Raw genomic sequence first — 25,244 nt, forward strand, 5'->3', positions numbered from 1 at the left:
TATTTTTTTAAAATTAATTTGTTATTTAATTTAGCTGAAAGTAATCAACTTTTTCAATCAGTAAATGAATTGATCAATAAATTCATCAAAAGAAATAACACAAACAAATAACACAACAAGACAATACACATGATAAACAAGGAAGAAGAATAAAGAAAAACCAAAATACAAGCTGTTACAAATATATTCTTGGACTTAACATTTTTAAAAGAAAACCACCCTTAAAAACCAGCAAAGGAAATATCATAAAAACACAGTAAACTAATCTTAAAGTAATGTTCTTTTAGCTCTAAATTAGCAACATATAGCCGAAAACATCTCTTGATATTTCCTTCAATACAAAAGCCTTACTATAACAACTAACAGGGTAATTCATGGAATAAATGTGCGCCGAAAAGGGGAGCGCAAGCGTGAAAATTGCAGCACACGTGTGCTAAAGCCACAAACGCAGCTGTTTGTCGAATCATGGAATGCGCTGCGCGTGTAAATCCTGGGATGTGCACCAAATCCGTGGGTGGCGCACACAGGCACACACTTCATCAAACGCTGTGCGCAACGCACACAGGGAAAGTGCACAACGTGTAGCGCACACAAGAAAAGTGGGCGGAACGCGAGGCATAACACGCGTAATGCGGAACAACATGTGATAATGTGGGCGTTACGGGTGAAGTACAGGACGTAAATGCTCGCAACGCCCACACGAACGCTTACAACACGTATTCATGGAATCGAACAGGGGAAACCCGTGCGCCAAAAAAGACGCGCTAATCCAGAAACACATACGCCAGCAGGAAGCAGGCGTAAGCGGCCCCGCACAGTATAAAAGTGCGCACAAACAACAAACAAGCTCATACGCTACGATGAACATACCCTTCCTCGCAGCCGTGGTTGTGGGACAACGCAGGAGGAGGAGGATAGCAAGGCCCTGCATTTTTTTTACCCAGGACCAGCCTTTTTGGGATGCCTGATGACCAGGTCTATGGGAGATACAGGTTTCCACCACTAATAATCCTAGAACTGGTCAGGGAGTGGGAGGATGACCTCACATCACCCACCCTGTGCTCCCAAGCACTGAGCCCCTTGGAAAAGGTGTTCAATGTACTGCACTTCTTGGAAACTGGGTCATTTCAGCGGACAAGTGCCATAGTTGGGGGGGGGGTGTCTCACAGGCCACGCAGTTACGCTGCCTACACCAGGTGTTGGCAATCATGACTGCATGTGCTGCAGTCCGCAGGCACATATACATGCCCAGAAAACCTGCAGAAAGGCAGGCCGTCATCCAGGACTTTTACGGGGTGGCACACTTCCCGAAAGTGCTAGGTGCCATTGATTGCACCCATGTGGCTCTCAGAGCACATCTATCGAAACCGCAAGCACTGGCATTCCATCAACATGCAGGTTGTATGTGATGCCAAGGGAATCGTCACCTCAGTATATGTCAACTATCCGGGGTCCAGCCATGATAGTTTCATATTCCAAATGTCACCTCTAAACCGGGACGTGGAAGCTGGGAGGCATGGCGACACATGGCTAATTGGGGAGTATAAAGGCCTCTGCACATGCATGCATGTCAGACACTGAGAAATGGGAAAAAATCCACTAATGACAACCATTAGCACCTCCCCAGGGGACAGTGCCTACCCTCTGAGCACCTACAGGAGGACACCAATACGGAACCCCACCACACTACCTGGGGTAATATGCATCACAGCCCATATTGCAACCCGGGGCATAGTGGAGCGCACATTCGGAGTGCTGAAGTCACGCTTTTGCTCCCTTGACCTCTCTGATTGGCAGCTGCTATATGCGCCCCCTGTAGTGTACAGGATCATAGTGGCAGCATATATCCTGCACAACGTTGCAACCCGGCGGGGGCGTGCCGGTGGACATGGTGGTGCCCCCACATCCCCAACCACATGCACGGCCGCTCCACATGGGAGGTGAAAGGGCACATGGTGAGGCAGCCCGTACCAAGCTTGTGGCAAATTTCTTCACCTAAAATCCCACCCCTGCGGAGTGCACACAGGTCTGGCACACACCAGCTGACAATTTATGATGATGACAAAAGGGACAGTCAACTGTCACAACCATACCACCCTGAGATTGTTTACCTGGAAGTGCTACATTGTGTGCATCCCTAGCTACTTAAACACACCCAATGCTGTGTCAGTAAAAGGCACACATTCATGCAGCATGAAGGACTACCCCATTGCAAAACACTACTACCAAATAGTGGCATGTCACCCAACCCCTCCCTAACCCCATCTCAGCTACCCAACACACCATGGCATGGCATGCGATGTGAAAGCAACCAAATGAATGCACATCACATGACACAAGTGTCACAAAGTGCACCGTCCCAAATGGAAACAGGCCACAGACAATTGCCTCTCACTAATGAAAAAAACAGCACACATGAACAAATACTTACCAGCAAGACAAAACATCAGTACAAGATCCACAATGGCAACATATGACAGTAAAAAAGGAAATTAGTACAAGTGTCACAACCTGCCTAAGGCAGCAAATCGACCCCTTCCAACTGCAGTGTGTTGCTGGTAGGCAAATGTGGCAGTGTACTGCATACAACATGAACTGCATCTGCAATAGAGACGGGCTTTTTAAGACATGAAGAAGCTACATGTATATATGCAAAAATTCCTGTATGTAAAACCATATACAAATCCAACATGCAGTGGAGAAATGAACAACCATCCCCACTAGGGATGTATACACAGTTTAGACTACAGACTGCCCACACAACGTATGGGAGCCCAATGCCTCTGTGTAAGTTACAGTCACTTGGTCACACCCTTTGCGAGTCCATGGAAAGGGAAAGCAGGAGGGTGTGTGTGTCAGGAACCCAAGTTTCTAACCCAAAGACAGGACAAGACTGCATGTGTTCAGCTGGAATACACAGTGGATGCCTATGGGAGCCACACAAAGCAACACACCTAACATGAATTCACAATCTGAAAGAAAATGGTTATGAACAAAAAAGTAAATGCAAATTAAATAAAGAAAAAGAACAAGTAAATGTAAAGTAAACAAAATAAATGAAATAATAAAGTAAAAATCAGAATCCAAATCAAATAAATATAAATGTATGAAAATCAAAATAACAAATTAAAAATTAAAATAAAATGCGGGTCTGAAAGGTTTGGTTCTGCAGGATGATGGTACGGAGTTCCCCATGCAGCACTTCACGGGTAGCACGCATTTTTGCCTGCAAGGCCTCGCGTGATGCCCAGATCTCCTCACGGGTTGCCTGGAGCTCAGCTGAGAGTGTGCGTGTCAGCTGCTCCAGCTGCTGTTCTGACCTTGTACACTTCAAGTGCACCCAGAGTATCTCTGAGGGACCTGTGTTCTAACCTCAGGGCATCCCTGTGGGCCTGTGACTCTACAGATATGGCTGTATGCAGAGTCTCCAGTCCAGCCCGTCGGCCCCTGTTGGACGCCAACATGTCCTCCCTGTGTGAGCGGCACATGGACTCTGTTTCCTGCTGTTGGAGCTCCACCTGGGGGGAGAATGGAAGTGGCCACCCTATCCATGGCCTGAGCCATCATTTCACATGATGCCCCCTGTTGTGCTGCAATGGTATATATGGAGTTCTCCCACACAGTATTGCCTGGTGATGCATGGCCACCGCGTTGGCAGGCACCACACCTGTTTGGAGCAAGGCGATGTGCACCGTGCTGTGCTGGCACTGCCTGAGACTGCAGGACTGCATTCATGCTTTGATCTGCTGGCCCAGGAACAAGAGCAAATATAGTGGAGTGTGACCCTGCTTCTGTAACCACCACAGGCGGAATTTCCAACACTGAATGGCCCATAGCAGGGTCTACCCCCAGTGCAGGTGGGTTGGACAGAACAGCATCCCTGCCAGAAACACTCACCTGCGTCGGGACATTTGTCTCAATGTCAGATTCAGCACCTGAGCTGTAGAGGTCTTGCGGAGGTGTACCCAGTGACACCCGTGGACAGGATGGTATGTAGGAGTAATGGATTTTCACCCACCACCACCCCACATCCTCCACTGGTGCCTGGTTGTGTCTGTGAGTACTCCTGCCTCTGCACCATCTCCTTCTCCTCAACAGCATCTAGTGCCTCATCAACTGCAAAAACATAAAAGAAAAGTAATGAAGACAGGCATGAGCAGCATAGCCCACAAACATAGGCATCACGAGGTACACATCGAATACATAAATGACACATGTCACACATGACAATAACTGTGGCATGCATGCACTGGCAATGAAGTGGAAGGGGAGCCTAAAAGCAGCCACTGAGGACTCCAAGATGGGAAAGCAACACAAGTGCTGCATAGCACCGGCATCACACATTAGCCTGTGAGTGGCATGGACAATCCACATACATGACACATGCCGGCACACAGATGGCACATAGCATAGCCATGGCAGATTTGACAAGGACACCCAGATGGTAGCAAATCAGTACTGTCACTCATCCATGTGAGATGGACATCATGAAATAGAACATGCACAAGAGTGTGACAAAACACGCATGTGACACACGCTGCAACAAAGCCAGTGTTCACTAATGCAGTGTCATGATCTCTGCTTCCAAGAGATCAGGACTTGCCCGACTCCCTTGGAAGCAGACCCATAACCCCGGTTCCGAGTGCCAGCCAGTCCCAATTGGGACCTTTTGGACCCTGTCCTGGCGCCAGTGGCACCAGGCTCATAAAGATGCCCAGTCCCAGCGCTGGAAGCGCCGGGCTCATAATGCTTGGGTGGACTTACCTGCAGCAGACCATGCTGCTTACTTACCTGCCAGTTGAACCCCTGATCCTCTTCTGTTTGGGACTACTTTTCCTGTTGGGTGGGGCAGGAGCCACTCCCTAGGTTCAGAACACTGGAACTCTTCTGGAAAGCAGGAACTCTTTTCTTACCTAGGCATGGCTGTGGAAGGAGACACCTAAGCACTACAGGAGGCTATTTAAACCACACCCGATGGATGAATCTTGCTTTGTGTTATTCTGCATTCTCTGCAGCAGAACGCTCATCGTGTCTTCTGCTTCTGATCCTGGGCCTAAGGGAACAAAGGCTTACCATCCTGGAATCCAGTCTTCAGCAGCACCTGTAAAGACAAAGAAAGAACAGGTTAGCACTACGGTCTTCAGTGGCAGCGCATCTCTTACCTGGTCCATCGGCTGTCACCAACGCCTCGCGCTGCATTCCGGCATCTGAAAGACAAAGGCTTACCTACTCTTTGCATGCTCCGGAGGTCTTCGCACTGCATTCCGGCATCTGAAAGACAAAAGCTTACCAGCTCTTCGCACGCTCCGGAGGCCTTCGGCGCTGCATCCCGCATCTGAAAGACAAAAGAAGGTGCGTTTAAAGACATTGGGCAACTTTATTACTCACGTGCCATTACTCCTTCCCACGCCGAATCCAGTGGGTATTCCAGCACCCTTCAGCTTCTCTAAAGCTCCGAACTTGTACCTGCAAGATAAAAGGGACAGTTAGTGCACATCGTGAAGCAGGCTACAAGCGCTTACTTACGTGCTTCCAGGCGCTTCTATTCCTCACGCGGGTTTGATCCTCAACTCTCATCAGCCCGCCATCCGCCATCGCCGGAACCCTGCAAAACAAGAGATATCATTACAAAAGACTTTTAAGACATTTGAAGTGCCCAGAACTTACCGTTCGTGCAGTTAACGACGGACAGCAGTCCTCTGAGCTCAAGAGGCCTGCACCCTTATCCAGTGAAGAAACTGGTTACGGCACCCTGCCCCGAGGCAGATGGAGAGCTCGGCGTTCACTTACCTAAGGTGAGGGCGTTAACCTTTGGGGTTCTACAGGAGAAGAGAAAGGGAAGAGGAGAGAGGCACCCAATAACCCCAGTTCATTAATCCCATATTTTCTATCTGCAGACATCTTACTCTTCGAGTCAGACATACAGTGCACAGAGGTCCAGCCCAAAGAGCCAACCGTGTGTTACACATCACCTTTGAAGATACGGCATTCACCCAGTCAAGACCGGCGCCTCTGCGGGAATCAGGTGAGCGTTACATGCAGTGATGGCAGGCACATGGATACATCAATGTTTGGTGACTTGAACATGACAGAAGACAATTGTCATGTTGAACATTCAAACAGGGCCCCGAAGTGAATGTGTGCAGGCCATGTGTAGGTGCACATTACCCAATCAGCCTGATTGATGAAATCATTTCCATAATAAGTAAACAAATGTGGGTATTGTGGGGTGTAATCCATGTCTGAAGTATGTTACAATTGGGGCAGAACGGCACAAAATTGTGTGGTAAACATGCAAAGGATCTCATCAATCAGGCAGAATGAACAGGAAAACAGTATGAACAATGTTGTGGCATGATGGCAGTTGAAGGGCAAGTGCAGTAATCAGGTGGAAATTGTTAACTGTGGTCAGAATGGATACTGTAAAACCCAAACCCAAGGCCAGGGGATGTTTTGGAGGCACCACATGGGTGACCCATAGCAGTCATGACTACACAGCCTCACGTGGCACACAATCAGAGCACATCACCCAAGCATCATACACATGGTTTGCACACACATGTATGGCCACTCACTGGATATTGCCTCAAGATCTGGTAGGTCTCCCACGCCTTGGATCTGATCCTCTGTGATGAAGCCTCCAGCGATAGACTCTGTGAGTACTTCCTCCTCTGGTGGAGACCCACTGCCAGTGACCAGAGTAGAGGTATGATTGGAAGCCAGCTTGTTCTTTGCTCTTCGTTTGAGGTCTTTCCACCGCTTAGAGAAATCATCAGCTGTGCGCCTCACAAATCCAAGGGAACTAATCTGGTCCGCGATGCACTTCCAGTGGGCCCTACATTAAGCAGTCGTAGTCTTGCACCCTGCAGTCACCAGAATTTTGCGGCCATGGGGCGATACGTAGCCCACAAGTGCGTCTAGTTCCACATCATTGCAACTACGCTTCCTTGACGTGCCGGAGGGGGGAGCCGTGTCTGGGGTCCCAGCCTGTACCGCAAGAGCACCCTTCTTCCTCTTGAGAGGTGGTGCGGACCCTGAGTGGCTTAAGCCGCTCTGGTTGGTAGGGGCTGAAGCGCAGGTGGACTGGGCACTGGAAGTAGCCAAAGGCACGATGACCAAACGTCTCACTGCAGGCATTGGCTGCTGGGTGATGTTGGCAGGACCAACCTCGGTGTGATGGACTTGGACCAACACTGTCCCGGCTGGGTGACTCAGAGCTGGGTGGATTGAGCTGCAGCTGCCCCTGCAGCCTCCTCACCCTGGCTACTTGGGGCAGCAGTTGACATTGCTGCCCCAGATCCAAGTGGCCTGGTGACAGCAACTTTCACCGCCACACGTGGCTTTGACTTGGTGACACAGAAGTCAGCCTGGGAGTCATCCTGTGCCAGTTTGGTCGACAATATGGGCCGGGGTAAGAAGGCCTGAGCTGGGATGGCGTCAGCTGCATCTCCCCAACCCATTGGGGGAGGCATAGGTGTCCCTGATTTGTCCTCCACACACTGGCCTCTTGGGCCACCCTGCACATCCTGGCCACCTCCACTACCGTGAACACCTCTTGTAGGTCAGCCCCCTTTGCCTCCCTTACCACTTGGTCACCTCCCAACCATGGCACTGATGTTCTTGTGCAAATGGGAGGTGCAGTAAACAATTGTCCTTGGCAATTGGGGTGAAAGGGGCAGGGTACCAGATGGAATACGTACCCTTGTGCTCTAGCAAGGCTGTCTATGACCCCTGGAGGAAGATGACAGGTCACTCAACGCTCAGGCACCCCAAAAACAAAATTTAATGTGTATGCGACCCCTGGTAGCCTACATGCGTGGAATAAAGAACCGGCACTACGCTCGTGGCACCCAGAAACACAGAAATGAGCGTACGCGTGGTACACACAGGCTACAATGACCTCTGAATGGGAACGCGAAACACAGAGACAACCACAGTTGAAAAATATGTGCTCAACTCACCGTCTGCCTGAAAAAAGAATGTGAAAAAGACGTGCATGTGCGCGTTGGCAACACCCTCGCCAAAAGAGGAATTGAACGCTGTCTGAGTATACAAGGAGTACGAACTGGAACCGTTGTGAAGTAATCGTGTGTGAACTGACAAGAAGTACAAGAATCACCCGCTTGCTCTGCACAAAAAGCACGTACAAGAAAATGGCGTCCTACGCGTACCTTTTAACCCAGCCCACACGTGCGACTTCACTTACGCGTGTACGCGTTAAGGGCTTTTCCTCCAATTACACGCAGTGACACCCGGACATGCAGTTTTTGCACGTGTACAATCAACATGCACCCGTGTGGAGGGAAACGCTCGCGCGTGTTACGTCACAGACGTGCTTACGCGCTAAGGGCCTTTCCTCGAATTACACGCTGACGTGCAGTTTTTTCACGTGCCAAATCACTCTGTATCAAGCTGGCCACGCGACAACACATGGAAGACCATGCTCCTGCCCAGAAGGCCATTTTCCTGCCCCCAGAGACCCCAGCTCCCACCTGCCATCTGCTGCTGCCTGCCACCCTGCTGGCCACATGCCCTGCTATTTGGCACCTGCACATCAGCCATCTGCAGGGGTCCAGTTGCTGTGACCACCCCTGCTGGAACAGAAGACTCCCGACTAGTATTCCATTGCTCCACAGCCCAGCCCCAGGACCCAGTTGCCCACTCACACCTACCTCAGGGGTTGCCATGTCCAACACAACACCATCTGGCACCAGTGGCAACCCCCCAGCAGAGAGGCAGAGGGCTGCCAGCTACATTGCCAATGAAGTTGGCATCCTGGTGGAGCGTGTCCTGGGGCATTATGATGGAAGTTCACGCGCTGACAATGAAGGTTGGTGGAGGGTTTGGTTGAGGAGGAGGCCGTGGAAGGGCCACACACAGGGTCTGGAGGGGGGGGATTCCACTGGTGCTAGTGGTGCAGTCCAGGGGCAGGGACAGGAGGCAGCACAGGCGGCCGTGGAGGTGCCTGTGTGTAATCCTGTCCCCGTTCCTGTCACTGCATCCTGCCGCACCAGCAGGGATGCCTTCGTCCAGACCCGGTTTCAGCGAGGAGATGCACAAACAACTGGCCTTCCTCTTTCTGCGGACGTGGCAATCCGGGACCGTGTTGAGCCTGTCCTGGCTGGGGTCGTGTTGCGTCAACATGGCATCCGGGATGACGCTGCACGTTATTTTAGATGCCTCGTTGACCACGTCGACCTACTAGGACGGGTCACCAGTGCTGGGTTCCTCCGTGTGCTTGACCTTCTACCGACCCCCTCCTCAACTGAACCCCCTATGCGCCAGTCGTCCTCCGTGCCATCTTCCTGCCCAAGTATCACCTGGGCACCCTCTGGAGCTGCCTCTGACCCAGCGGCCAGGCTGGTGGAGGACACATCCCTGCCACAGTCGGGAGTCAGAGGTCCAGCAGGGGTGGCCACCCCAACAACTGGACCCCAGCAGGAGGAGGACGTGCAGGCATCAACAGGCAGGGCACATGCACAGCAGCAGCAGGCTCAAGGTGGGAGCGATGAAGGCTCGGGGCCATCAACATCAGACGGGCAGGCATCAGCTCGAGGGCAGGAGGAAACTGGATTGGGAGTATCTTCCATGTGGCAGCGGTTGGGCCGGCAAATAGATGCGGAGCGGCGGCGGGCGGAAGAGGGATGGCTCACTATGGTCAGGGCAGAGAACTCCATGCGCAGGGTGTTGAGACGGGCTGAGTGCCTCGAGGCAAATCGCAGGGAGTTGAAGGAGGCCATGTCTGCATCCCTGTGAGACCTCGGGCCAGGTAAGAGGCCCGCCCCGGGACGTTGAAGAGTAGTTCAATGATGCCGTTGGACTTGCCCGCCGCCTTTGTAAATAGTTCTGTAGGTGTACGTTTCCTTTCTATTTTTGTTTCTTTGGGGCGCATGGACTATGCCCCGCCTTTTTGTATATAGTTTTCGGAAGCTTTTGGAATCTGCTTAGATCACATGCTGTGCATAGGCCGACATCTAGTGGAAGCTGCAGAGTATTACAGTTTGTTTTTCGAAAATCGAAAATGGGTGTCGACACAGGGCGTGCCAGTAATACTATCCCTAGTGTGACGTCCACTGTACCCATTATCCCTCACGCATGTAGGACCCTCAGATTGTTTTTTTTCACCATACTTGTCGGAAGCATTGCGCAGAGTTCCCTGGCTTTCAGCCATATTTTTCTAAATGTCATGTAATTTCCCCGTTCTTCCACTCCCACGTCGAGACATCGAAGTTCGAAGATCGACGCTGGTCCGGAGAACAAACAACCGTCAAGAGCTGCATGATGGACTTTGGGCCTCGGAAGGCCTCTGGCCTTGGCCCGGGTCTTGGAAGGCGTCTGGCCTCGGCCCGGGAGAGTGGGGGGTGGAAACATACTCTACACTCTTATTTTTCCTACACACACTAGCCCGCTGCCACAGGGTGCGTATGGAGGGTACCCCATTTAAATCTTGCCCCAAGTGCAACCGCAACTACCCTTGGATTGACAAACATGCCACCTGTAACCTTTGCTTGCCGAGGGATCACCCCGAGGTGAACTGCAGAGCGTCTTGCCGGTTCAAGGCTAAAACACTAAAGGACAGCTCGACCAAACGTTGGGCCCACCACGCCAGGCAACTCGAGGCCATGGAAGCAGAGGGCGCCTTCAGTGATGTCAGCAATGCCGTACTTTCAGACGGCGAGGGCAAAGAGGTGTTGAAAGACACCCAAGCGCAAGTCCCCGACCTCGGAAGATTGTCCGGCAGGGCAGTTATGGGGAACAAACCCGGCGACACGAGCACTACCCACACTACTTCTACACCTAAACCCTCGAAGTCCAACTGAGACTTGACACGCGCTTGTCGAGTTCTTGGAAGGAGGCACGAAGAGAGCGGTCCACCGAATCAGTGTCCTCTGGGCATTCCTAGTCAAGATCGCCACATGACACGATGCAACCGTCCACAGTTGCCAAAGGTGCCTCACTCACCAAAGTCACGGAGGTACGCTCGTCAGAAGATATATCCGACCTTCAGGCCCAGACCGTACACCAGAAGTTGGCTCCGGCAGACCGTTCGGTGGCTGCTTCCGAGTCCCGACGTGCTCACTCGAAGGAAAGACACTACCCCCGAATCTCGACGCCAGGCGTCAAAAAGCTCAGAGAAGGTGAAAACATCAGGGAAACACTCTTCTACTCATGGGGAAGGGGATAAGCAGCAGAAGAAACCATCTCACCCTTCTTCTGCACAACAGACACATAAGGAAAGTTCAAATTCTTCAGATAAGCATAAATCCAAGACCTCTGTCCAGGCCGCTAGGTCCAAACAAGGAATAGGAGAGGAACCCTCTCAGGAAATGGTCATTCCCAGCTCCAGAAAATGGACCAGTGAAGATATAGACAGTGTAATGAATAGAATGTCCTCCCTAGCTGACTTCTACTCCAAGAACCCAGAGCAATTCCTCACCTATACCCTGGACAGTGCTTCTCCCTCAGGATCCAGGGACCCTCAGCTCCCTACTAAGAAACCTCGGGTTAAGACTCCAACTCAGGGACTGTTTTCAGACCCTTTTTACATACAGCCTTAAACTCAGTATGGTGAGGATCGACAACAGTACGATGAGGATCCAGACTTCGTAATGTTGGATGACCAAACTGGGGTGGACTATTATGGGGATGACGAGGGCCAAGAGGGGGAGGAAGATGACGTTGCAGAAGTCTACAGGATAAACTCTCCTGTTCACAAAGAACCTCAGGTTACCGACTCTCCAGTAGACAACCAGCCCCTCCTAAATGAGGTCTTGGCTAGAGCGGCAGAGCACTTCCGCATAGACACTCAGGGGGCACAGGAGGAGAAGGACTTTGCAGAAGAACTAGTGGGAGAGAAGAGACCCATTGAACAAGCCATTTTAATTCTCAAGTCCATCCAACGGAGAATTGATCCTTCCCTTCTTACTCCTAACCTCACCAGGGCCGTAAACCCCAGAATCGAGAAACTCTTCAGGGCCGCCCAGTCAGACCCACTTTACATAATGGGTCAACTGAAGCCCGACTCCTTGGTCGTTACCAAGACCAGAAAGAGGGCGGGGACACCTCTATCATCATCTGAGCCCCCCGCCCCCAGACAAGAAGAGCAAGAGAATTTACGGGTTGGGAAGGAAGGTAGCCTCCACTTCCGCTTACCAGACAAGGATTGTCAACACCACCACTCTGCTGGCAAGTTACAATTGCCACCAGTGGGAGCAGGTAGCTGCCCTCATTGACTCTGCACCGTAACCACTAAAGGGTCAGTTGGCCCAGGTCGCGTCGGAGGGGAGAGCCGTGTCCGGCTGCATCCTTAAAGCAACCTTTGATGCCGCAGATAACGCGGGCAGACTTATAGCAGAAAGCACAGTCATTAAGAGGCATGCTTGGTTAAGACAGTCAGGGTTTAAACCCGAGACACAAGCATACCTAATTGACATGCCGGTGGAACCGAATCTCCTATTTGGCAAGGTGGTTGAGGACGCATTAAAAACTGCCAAAGACGAGTATGATACTCTGAAATCCCTGGGACAGTTGACCAACAAGCCCCCTAATCATAGAGGCAATGGGAATTTTTGTCGCCCACACAGCCAAAATTCACAAAGGGGCTCCAATTATACACAGGGGCAGGGTACATCATGGGGTAACAACCAGCAGACTACACAAAGTTAAGGCAGAGGAAACAAAAGGGGCCGTGGTAGAGGTAGAGGCAGCCCCAGCAGAGGTGGCACGCCTGCCGCAAAACAGTGACGCTGCACTCGGGGTCCCTTCTCACGCATCCCCAGTAGGGGGACGCATTTCCATCTTCACCCAAGCTTGGGAAGGGATCACATCAGACAGATGGGTGCTGTCCACAGTGTCCGCAGGATACTGCATAGAACTACTTGAGCGTCCAGAAACCACCCTCCACGTCGAAAGATACATTCCTTGGACCACCAAAAGATCCTCCTCGAGGAGATCGTCAATCTTCTTGCAAAGGACGCGATAGAACTCGTCCCGGACAACCAGGTAAACAAGGGCATTTATTCAACTTACTTCCTTGTGCCAAAGAAAGATTTGACAATGCGCCCAGTATTAGACTTACGCCTTGCAAACAAGTATGTCAAGCCCCAAAAGTTTCGCATGACTACTCTCCAAGAGTTAATCCCCCTCCTAATAAAAGGGGGATTACATGGGAACATTGGATATGAAAGATGCCTATTTTCATATTTCCATGTTCCCAGCGCACAGAAGATTCTTGCGCTTAAAGGTGGACAGTCAGCACTACCAGTTCAAGGTGCTTCCCTTTGGTATAGCCTTGGCTCCAAGTGTATTCACCAAGGTACTGGCGGTGGCGGAGGCACCCCTGCGCAGGGAGGCAATCCCGGTGTACCCTTACCTGGACAACTGGCTCATCACAGGGGAGACCCCAGTAATTTGCAGGTCAAACATTCAAAGAACGATTGACCTCCTCTTCGGATTGGGTTTCTCCATAAACAAGAACAAATCAAGTCTGGTGCCAAGCACCTCCAAACAGTTCCTAGGAACTGTCTTAAACACTCAAGAGGGGTTGGCCTTTCCATCAGAGGAAAGAATTTGGAATCTACTACTGCAAATTCCTCTATACCAGCCCGGTCGCCAGATAAGGGTGTGCAAAGCGATGCGTTTGCTAGGCATGATGGCGTCATGTATTTACTTGGTCCCCCACGTGCACCTGTTCATGCGACCCATGCGAGAATGGTTGGCGAAACAGTGGTCTCAGGCAAGTGGTCAGTGGGACATCTAGTGAACGTTTCGCCAACACTTGTACAAAGTCTTCACTGGTGGACAAGAGAGAACCTGTCAAAGGGGAAACCCTTTTATGATCCAGAAGTACAGGCTGTAGTCATAACAGATGCATCCCTGTCAGGGTGGGGAGCACACCTCCTTCACCACACAGCAAAGGGTCTCTGGTCACACACAGTAGCCAAGAATCAGATCAATCTGCTAGAGCTTCTTGCAGTATTCAGAGTGCTTCAAGTGTTCCAGCCCCACCTGTTGAACCTGTCAGTGCAGATCCTGACGGACAGCACAACAGTGATGTTTTACCTAAACAAACGGGGAGGGACTCGTTCACCAAATCTGTCCAGGATTGCCCAGAAAATTTGGATATGGGCACTCAGACGGAAATGTACCTGTCATCTCAACAGGTTCCAGGGGATCTGAATTCGCTAGCGGACGCTTTGAGCAGAGATCCCCTCCCGGAAGAACACAAATGGTGTCTACTCAGTGAAGTCGTAGAAGACATCTTCTCACAGTGGGGTTTCCTCACTACAGACCTATTTGCCACAAGCGAAAACAGGCAATGCCCAGGATTCGCATCCAGGTTCCCTCAGTCAGACTCCAAGGGGAACGCCCTGTGGATGAACTGGTCAGGAATGTTTGCCTACACTTTTCCACCAACACCTCTCATGAGGAAGGTGGTCAACAAGATGCACAGGGAATCAATGACGCTCATCCTAGTTGCTCCCATGTGGGCGAGGCAACCGTGGTTCCCACACCTAAGCAGAGTAGCGGTGTGCGAACCCATCAGACTCCTGTGCTGGTACAACCTACTGTCCCAGCACCAAGGTCAAACAGTGGATCATCATCTCACCTCAATGAACCTGGCAGCATGGCTCCTGAAGTCATAGAGTTTGGACATCTCAACTTACTACAGATATGTATGGACATCCTAAAAGAATCTAGGAAACCTAACAAGAGGCACTGTTACTTTGATAAATGGAAAAGATTTGTTAATAGGTGCCAGAATAAGCAAATCAACCCGGTTGATTGCACTCCTTCCAATCTTGTCAAATACATGCTCCACCTGCTGGATGCAGGGTTGGTATTTAACTCACTCAAGGTACACCTGGCAGCGCTGTCAGCCTACACCACCTCCCACAACAAGCTTTGGTGGTGGAAGGTACCAGTGGTTAAAGCCTTCATGGAAGGGGTAAAGAGACTCCACCCTCCAATTTCAAACCCACCACCTGGGTGGGACCTTAATGTGGTGCTTGCTAAGCTCATGGGCCCACCCTTTGAACCCATGCATAAAGCCAGTCTCAAACACCTGAACTATAAAACTGCCTTCTTAGTAGCAATTACATCCATAAGAAGGGTCAATGAAATTCAGGCTCTGTCAGTGCAGCATCCTTTCTTTACTGTTCATAAGGATAAACTAATTCTATGAACACACTCTAGGTTCTCACCTAAGTTCATTTCTAAATTCCAGGTTAACCGGTCCATTGAGCTTCCGGCCTTTTTCCAAGAACCCAAAAGCTCTGCTGAGGTGAAACTACACACTCTAGATGTGCGAAGAGTGGTCCTCTACTATGTAGACAAGACCAGGCCGCTAAGAAAAAGAGACCAACTGTTTTTCTCCGTAGCTACAGGCAGAGTAGGAGATCGCGTCTCTAATCATTTCATCTCCAAGTGGATAGTCAATTGTATCCAGCTATGTTACTCCCTTTCTGAAAAGACTCTGCCTTTTACACCAAGAGCCCACTCTACAAGAGGCATTGCGCCACTCTGGCTTTCATTGCAAATGTGCCCCTTGACACCATTTGCAAAGCAGCTACATGGAGCTCTATTCACACTTTTACTCAGAACTACTGCATTGACACTCATTCCAAGACAGATACTCAAGTGGGACAAGCGGTTCTAAGACATTTATTTGCTCATGACCCTTCTAACATCCCACCTCCTTCTTCTAACACTGCTTGCTAATGTATGCACAGCATGTGATCTAAGCAGATTCCACAAGACTCAGAAGGGATACATTACTCACCGTAATCGTATTTCTGATGCTTGTATCTGCTTAGATTCACATGCGCCCGCCCTTCCTCCCCTCTGAGAGAAGGTGCATGGATGCTTGTAGTCTTATCTTTCTATCTATCTGCTTGGATAATCTTTACTCCCGCTATTCCTCATGCTACCTCATGTCAGAAAAATAAAATACAATATGAGGGTCCTACACGCGTGAGGGATCATGGGTACAGTGGACGTCACACTAGGGATAGTATTACTGGCACGCCCTGTGTAGACGCCCATTTATGAGTTTCGAAAAATAAACTGAAATACTCTGCAGCTTCCACTAGATGTCGGCCTAGGCACAGCATGTGAATCTAAGCAGATACAAGCATCAGAAATACGATTACAGTGAGTAATGTATCCCATTTTTTAGGTAGGATTTAGGTTAGGTTTCCTTTGGATTGTTGGGCTCATGGACCCTTGGATGTTCTTTTGTAAATAGTTTTCGATCTGGATTTCATTTTCTTGGACCCATGGTGGAATACTTTGCTTTTTTATAACTCTAATTTTTTTTTGATGGACAGACCCATTGGAGCCATTTTACTTTGGATTTTATTGGTTGCAGCATTTATTTTTTTTGAACATTTTTGGATTTCCAGACTTGGAATCTTTCTTTTCATTATTGTGTGGTTTTGTTTTATTCATTTCGTTAATTCTTCAATACACTATTTTTCTATACTTTACTTGTGTGGTCTTCTCTCATTTGTTTTGTGCATGTTACAATGTGGTCTTTCACTGTCATGTGTCGCCATTGTGTGGGTCTGAGGGACATGTATTCATGGGCATGCTGGTTATTTATTTTCTATCATGACATTGGGAATTCAATGTGGGGTGTTTGGACTGGGGTGGCGTGGGGTGGGATTTGGGTGGACATAAGGGCCATGGGTCTGGAGTGTGATGACGTGTTGGGTGGGGGGACATGAGTCGGGCCTGCTAGCAGGTGCCCGTCAATAGTGGGTTGGTGGGGGATATGAGTCAGGGCTCACAAGTGCATGGTGCCATGTGGGCTGCCTACAGGGCATGGTCAGGGGTGTTGGGTAGTCCCCTGTGGTGTGGGCTGCCTACAGGGCATGGTCAGGGGTCTAGGGTAGTCTCCTGTGGTGTGGGCTGCCTGCAGGCCATGGGAAGGAGAGAAAGGGCACACCCGGGAGGGGCCACAATACCAAATTGTGTGTTAAACTTCCCGCACACCCCTGAAATATACGTACCCTGCTCGCCCAAGGCCTATTGCGTGTGAAACTCCACGCATACCCGCCACATACACGTACCCCGCTCACCCAAGGCCTATCGCGTGTGAAACTCCCCGCGTACCCACGTAATACACGTTCCCCGCTGGGCCAAGGCCTATCACGTGTGAAACTTCACACGCACCCCCAAAATACACGTACCCCGCTCGCCCAAGGCCTATCGCATGTGAAACTTCCCACGCACCCCCGAAATACATGTACCCCACTCGCCCAAGGCCTATCGCCTGTGATACTTCCTGTGCACCCCCGAAATACACGTACCCCACTTGCCCAAGGCCTATCACATGTGAAACTTCACGCTCACCCCCGAAATAATCGTACCCCGCTCACCCAAGGCCTATCGCGTTTGATACTTCCCGCGCGGCCCCGAAATACACGTACCCCACTCGCCCAATGCCTATCGCGTGTGATACTTCCTGCGCACCCCCGAAATACACGTACCCCACTCATCCAAAGCCTATCACGTGTGATACTCCCCGCGTACCCCTGGAATACACGCAGGCACCTCATCCACCCTGAGCATGCCCCACAGGCAGCCCACTCACCCTCCACATGCCCCGCGGGCAAGCCATCCACCCTGGTCATGCCCCACAGGTAGCCCACACCACAGAGGGTACATTTTTCAATGCAATTTACCTGGCGCAAGCGTGGTACACGTATTCCAAGGGGTGCGCAAGTACATTTTCACACGTTTTGGCTGCCATGAGCGGGGTACGCATATTATTTTCATGCAATTACAGTACAGCGGCCCTGTAAGCTGGTCCAGGTTAAGCACAGCCCTTTGTGCTGCATTGGGGATTTCAATGGCTTTTCCTTGCGTAAGGGGCGTTCTTGGGGTTGTAACTGGCACTGCAGGATGTTCGCTGAGCCAGCCCTCAAAATGGATTGGAATTCCATGAATACGCGGTGCGCCATAATGCTGCTTAGCGCACACGGCTGGCGCACGCTCCCTCTCTGCGCTGCTCGCGTGCGCTGGCTCTGCTCTGAAATCTATGAATTACACCCTAAATCTGTTGTTCGCACTGTCATCAGCTCGTACATGTATAACAAAATAGTATGTGTTATTACTCCTAGGTTAATCAGAATCAAATTCAAAGTTTCTCCTCCAATTTCAAGGCATTCAAAAAGTTTACTGTCGCTAATCAAATACTCATAATCTTAGTAGTGACTATTGCCACCCACCTATTTTCTGGATTTGTATGTGCAAAGTATGACATATGATTAATAAAGTGTATTTGTCTCAGCCCCATGAGTGCAGGACAGTCTATCACATTTTCTAAGGTTTCCTTAACCTTGTAATTATCACAAAAGCGACACCAATTTTCTTCAACCTTAATTAATTTTCTATGAGCTTGAACGTCACGTGTGGGCCATAAATTTCAAACATGAGGCACTTGTGTTTATCCAGTCCATCATGTACAGTTTTTTCTTGGCTCAGTCTGGATTAAACTCAAGAGTATCAATGGCGATGTCTGCATTTGTAATTACAGAAATAATATGTTTAGACCACAGTTTTGGAAACTCATGATATGAAGACAACATATAGGTGGAAACAATTGCTAACCTTGAGTCATTCAAGGCTGAGAGCAAACATTTCCGAAAGAGGCTACACAAGTGCGAATTGTACATGGCCATCAATGAAGTTAACCCCAGCTCATATCGCAGCCAAGGACCTGGTGTGCCCTGTGGTATATTAAACATATAATTAGTTAATCCATCCAGGCCTGCCGCCCGTGAAGATGATGATTTATTTATAAATTCTCTGAAAATATCCTCAGAACAATCTAGATGCCAACATGGGGAAGATCTATCTGTATACATGAAATCACCCATTTGCTTATCAGCATAATGTTTGGTAAAGTGTACAAGCCACTGTGCTTCAGTAACCCCATTGACTTGATGGTCGACTTGGCTCTTTGTGGTACATTTGTTTAACAGTTCCCAGACATGTGCTGAGTTTTTGTTATGACAGGCTGCCATGAAAAGTTCACCATCAGCTTGAAAATGTTTGGCTTTTCTGGAATGAACCCAATTACGGTAAGAACATTTAGCAGATTTGAGAGCTTTGTCTCTTTCTACCAAATTTCTCTTCCATAGGCAGCTTTCCTCTGTTGGAGAAGAGGATCAAACCTATGCATATGAGAATTGGTCTGGTTATTAGGACATGGTTGAATATTCTTAAGTGTTTAAAATGTCTACATATGAGTCATACTCATTCAACTTCTGCCCATTCATGATAGCAACATTCAGTGTAGTTAGGTTATCTTTTGACCATCTGAACCGATTTGTAGCATTATTAATCATTAACATTTGTTTTGACCATTTCTGTAATTTGATGGTTTGCTGGTCTACTATAGTCCAATGCAATGATAACAGATGATGATCACTCTTAGTTTGTTTGACAACTGCGAATTTACTGGCAGTTAAAAATGTACTATCACTTATGAAGATATAGTCAATTGTAGACATCGACCCACCTCTTTCCCCATGTATGATTTGAAGGGATATCTCCATGAATGGACCCATGGCCTAGTTCAAAATGGCTGGTTAATGTTGCATGTGGCCCTCATGCTAATACAATTCAATGTCTTTCCTGCTTAATGCTTGCACTACTTGGCACTTCAGCCACACACTCGACAACTAAGAAAAGCTTTCCCAGCTACATAAACAACACATTCTATCTATGTTAACTGAAAACAAGGAACTCAATGATGTTGGATAAGAAACCCTTTAAGTAACATGGCCCTAACTCTAAAAATAATTTAAAAATGTGCCGAAACTAAGTGCAAAAACATGCACAGAAATACTAAATACATGTCAAAAATTCTGTCCCTAAAAGGACCACCTCTTCTTGCTAATAGAATGTATGCAGCCTGTTCCTCTTTTCATGGATGTTGCAACTGCATGCCAACATCATTCAGATAGCAAGGATGGCATCCACAATGATGAGGGCAGAAAGAAAGTGTCATGGATCGGCAGGGAAGAAGCGTTATCTGGGATAAGCCAGACCTCATTATTAATAACATGTTCGATGATGAAGATACACTCTTGAACCTGCAAGGCGAGAGGGTCAGTATCAGTCAAAGAAATGCCCTAAGGCCTGAACTGTTAAATGTGACTCACCTAGGAGTTGCCACACAACCCCCCAGTAAAAAAATAAAAACAAAAGTGCTGGTGCGTCCTCAAGAGGGGCACAAAGGAAAAAACAGCAGACTTGCAGTTCCATGCTAGTGGTACATGGGGAGTCTCACCAGCTGAAAACACCATTATACCATTAGAGGAGACTGTTGCCAGGATGCTACTCAATGTTGCTGTAGAGGGAATTGGTGTATCAGACAGAAAGACACGGGAGTCGATGGAGATTCACATATTATCTATGGCTCGGACATAGTACATATGGATCTGCTGTGAAAAGTAATGTGCAGAGGACCGGTCAGCCATATTACTTACCTAATGCATGTGTCCCACATAGGATGTGTCATTTCTTGTTCCATACAAGTTGAAATTGTGTGTCACAGCATGTATTGTCTGCAAACCTCACAATTAAACACACAAGTGAAGGCCCAGGCAATTATGATGATATGCAGTCATGTGTGGCTATGAAGCATCCTCAAGACATATGGGACCACTTTCATATTACTTTCTAACACATAGGGCAATTCAGAAAGATTAGTTAAGGATCCAAATGCATATATGGATCATGGCACCCAACATCCAGTGTGGATTGATGACTGCTTTGGGGGTTTTAAAAGTTCACCATTCAATGAGCCAATGTTCACATAGACCTGTAGCCATATGTACCTCATTGCAACACAAGCATCATTATACAGAATGTAATCAATATCTCATCTTCCGCATGGATGCTGCTCAAAAGGAAGCCACCATGGAACCAGATGATGCTCACATGCCACCAATGGAGTGGGATGAAGACCCATAGGAGATTCATCGGGCACAGGCAGAAGCCCAAGGTGACTTATGCAAAACAAATTTGATGCTCGCTGAAAGGTTTGGAATAATCTTTACCTCTGGCATTGCTCTGTGCAACCTTCCAGACCGCTGTTCTTCAGCCTATCAAGCCGTTACAGATGAGGAAACACCATATGCAAATATGGCTTGGTCCCACCCCAAAAAGGCAGTCCAGTCCAAATTGCTAAGTCATATCCCTTGTGCACAAAACGAGAAGCATCCCCGGACATGTTTCAGCCTTATTGGGCACCATCATTGAGGAGTAGCTTGGGTCTCTAGGCCCAGCATGCTTGGTACCCACTTCTGGGCTTACCGGTCCCACTCTAACTTATGCAAAAGAGATGATGGCTGGAAGGTTTGGAATTAATCCTAAACTCAGGAACTGCCCTGGGCAAACCTCCAGACCATTGCTCTTTACCCTGCTAAGTCATTACAGAAGGGAAAGACCATATGCATATCAGGATTGGTCCCAGTCCAGATCGAACTGCTAGGTTGCATCCCTTCTGCACAAGACCACGCGCATCTCCAGGCATGATTCAGCAACAGTGTGAGCCATATGACAGTGCATCAGGCCGGGCAGGTGGAGAAGACTAGCATACTGACACTCAACTGTCCCAACATGACACACCACCTCATCCTGGCTACACACTCCAACATACTGTAAGATGACACCCACAGACAGGCCCAATACAACCGCCTACAGATCTAGGGATTTTTTTCTCCCCAATATAAAAAAATGCATTTAATGATATGAAATGTAAACATTTGAAGATGGGGCATCAAAAATATAAATGATGTCATTTACGTTTTAAGTGTACAACATTTGTTGTACACTTCATGTTTAAATAATGTAACTAATAATAATATGCACAGACAAAATCAAGAAATAATGTTTGTTTTCAAAGAAAACAGATGTTAAAGGCCATTTGCTATAGGGCGATTTAGCTGGCATAAAGGTCAACATGGAATTGGAAATTGGAAAATGGAATTGGAAAGCTCATTGCCAGACAAAACATATGGTGTCATATATAACACAAGATCATGCCTAGACAGGTTGCGTGACAGGTTAACCTTCTACTTAATGGCATACTGTAAGTGAATAGGCAAACATAATATGTTATATTCAGTTAGCTTCAAGTCACTAAGTACATTGAGCCCAAAGTTAATAGGATGCCATAGTCAAATGCCTATTTAATGGCAACTCCATATAGAACATATTTCTTAGTTATCTTATGGCCCATCAGAAGCAGGAAACAGAAATTGGGTTGAGAGAATGAAACTGACCCTTTGCTTACTGTTCTGTAAATAATGTTTAACATGGTTTTTTAAATCTAACCTAATATTATTTAGACATTTTCAAAAGAAGGATTTAAATGCCAGCTAGCATTTAAAAGTATTTTGGGAGCCCTGTTTAAACGTGATTTCACAAAAAAGGGAACATAGCGCTAGGTGTATGTGTTTTCTGAGTTTTCATTAAAATTGAAACCCCAGGTAGCGTGATGTCATTAGACCTGTCTCCTACAACAAGGGATCTCTGAATGCTTTGTCATCTCAAATTGAATGTGGAACAACAGGTTATATAATTGGGGTCCGGCAATATATTAAAGGGAAATCTATTCCTTGGTGAACACTTTGAACTGGGGTATTTTGACAGTGATCCTGAGAAACCTTAGCCTTTGTAATTGGTTGGAACACGTCCAACAACACGTAAGACCCAATCCGGTAGCGTCTGTTCTCAACCTAGAAACCAAGTTTATCATAAATAGTGTCCAACATTAATGGTTTAAATCATTCTGAGGGTTGGAGTATCATATTTAATTTTCACTAAAACTGCAGTACATTGTTGTTGTTTTTTTAAGCCTTATCCTGACCGGGGCTTAACCTTTTGACTGCATGGTGGAAGTGGGTTTAAAATAAGCATATTTTTCTGATGCCAATAGTCAATGTTAAGTTGTGTGCATACAGGAATAGTGATATGAACAGTTGAACTGTTGTAGACTGAGATGAGGCAACAGTCCCTCTGTAACTCAATTGTGGAATCACCCGTCACATTATTTTGACTACATTTTATTCATGAAAGAAATTGCTATTGCAAAACTGAATATTTCTTGTCTCAAAGTATGAGGGTGGGATTGCCACACACTTAATTATTAAACTAAGCGTTGTCTGAGACTAGAGGTAGAAACTCAAAAGACAAAATTTCATTGTGCATAGTTCGGGGGTGGCTTTTTAAGCACGCTTGGATAGCTGAAATGTGACACACTAGCTTACTGCACGAATGCAGCTCTACGTCAATCGCAGTACTCAAGTTGAGGGGCACTTTAGCCAATCCAAGAAGGTTGGCGATAGCAAGCTGGCCATGGTTAAGCAGGCAAGGCCAACCCTGGAAGATCTCTGTGCAACCTGGTAGGACCTCCGGGCAACTCGGGAGGACTTGCATAAATTGAACAATAAGGTTCAGCACATGGCCTGTCGACAAGTGCACCTACAACTGTGCCAACACTCAGAGAATGTGGCAGAAACAAATCAAATTGCAGCTGCCCTTGATGGTTATTTGGCTGCACAGCCGCTGAGTCTAGCAGGAGCAGTACCTCCAGTGTCACTTCAGTAGACAAGTCTGCCCGAACTGTCCTGCAAACCACACATCATCACCCGGTAAACCTACGAGGGGAGATGGCAAGGCAGTGATGCGTCCTCCCATATGCGCAATAAACTCCCAGGATGCACTTCACTCCATTCTCGGTATTTTGTTGATGTATAAACACCATGATCATTATTTGATTCCAGTTTGTAATTTGTGGATGGCACTATCATGTTTTAATTCCACATGTTTAATATTAGAATAGGAGACAATTATACTACTTTTTCGAACTGCAGCTGTGTTGTGATAGTCATTTCCTGTGTGGATACCTTGCCATATGGACAGAGGTAGACATTGTGCCTGGCACAGGTTTTACCATGTCCTTTCGGTTCAGGAACGTTGATCATTGATGTGCGTGCCGATGTAAAGGTACAGTAGGAGTATGCAGGTCTAACGGAGCACCCCGTGTACAGAAATGTCAAGGTGCCAAGTTGCAAGACCGGTTGTGAATGCGTTGTGCAGTGCAGGTGGTGCGATTACAGACCCAGCCCCCCTGCAACTGTCTTGCCATCTCCGGTATTACCTCTGGATGCACTATCCATTGGCCAGCTGCAATGGGTATATACTCCACCTATACATCCTTTCCTTTCTCCTCCCCAGATATCTCAGCAGGATGACGGCCAAGGAATTGGCATCTGTTGTGTTGCAAACCTGCATCTCTGTGTAAGTATTGAACTGTGTTATATGTAGTGGAAAAGCCTGCATCACTTATTTTGGTGGATCATATCATGTTTCTCTTTTTCGGCTCACTTGCTCCACTTTTTCATTGTACTGAGTGATGATGTGCACATTTTGAAAATTAGGTTTTGGCTGTATTTTTAGCCACTTTGGCCCGGAACTCACCTTTTGTATAAATCATTTGGTTGATTAACATTCTACTCACCCATCTTTTGCCCTCCTTTTCCCCATTTTGTGTGCACTTGTGTGCACTTGCACGTCTCTGATATGTGCATTTCTGTGAAGCATGTTGATTTGTCTCGCTTTGCTTGTGCATTTCTTGGGCATCTCATACATGCACCAAAAATATAGCTTGGAGAACCGGGCCCTACTGTTCAGACTTTTGACGTTTTTTAGAATTATAATTAAATAATCTTATTTAGCCAAAAATCCCTTTCTTGATTTTAAATAACGATTGGTCTCCATTTTGCTTTTTTAATGTGCTGACGTTTTAGGACCATGTTGTCAGAAATGTACATCAGGATTTATAAGTAAACTCAAAAGGCCAGATTGTGAAACCTTTTTTTTTGGCGCAAGCGAGGGGCTGCTCGAGGTCCTCTTCTTACTTGTACCAAACAACTGAGTAGCCCAATTCACAAAGGACTTCTGAATGAGCGCGTGTTAGGTGCGCTCATTTATATGCTCTTTACACACTTTGCACATTTGAGCAAATAAGACGGCATTTCAGTGCATTTAAAGCGCATCCCGAATTCACAACTGGGATGCGCTTATAATTGCCCTGAAATGAGGGTCATCCCTCTGCCCCTTTTGAAACAACCACTGTGTTCAAATTACTTTTTGAACTGCCAGTCTCTTGGTTACCGGTCCAAATCGACAGTCGAACCGAACCTGGTGGCCATCGAACACAG

The 25,244-nt window shown here is 47.9% G+C and overlaps 1 protein-coding gene across 8 annotated transcripts in view; it reads left to right on the forward strand.

The window, feature by feature from the left end:
- The window catches only part of GULP1 (GULP PTB domain containing engulfment adaptor 1), a 2,063,281-nt gene that overhangs the window by 1,125,309 nt on the left and 912,728 nt on the right, over positions 1-25,244 (forward strand). Inside the window, exon 1 of one of the 8 annotated variants that reach the window (XM_069615622.1) lies at positions 24,264-24,321. The exons of the other annotated variants lie outside the window; for them this stretch is intronic. The gene's annotated coding sequence lies outside the window, so the exon portion shown is untranslated. Of the gene's footprint in view, positions 1-24,263; positions 24,322-25,244 lie in introns of those variants that run through there. 8 annotated transcript variants of the gene reach the window in all.

The sequence above is a fragment of the Ambystoma mexicanum genome, chromosome 9 (assembly GCF_040938575.1).
Source record: "Ambystoma mexicanum isolate Mex_15411 chromosome 9, UKY_AmexF1_1, whole genome shotgun sequence".
NCBI classification, from domain to species: Eukaryota; Metazoa; Chordata; class Amphibia; order Caudata; family Ambystomatidae; genus Ambystoma; species Ambystoma mexicanum.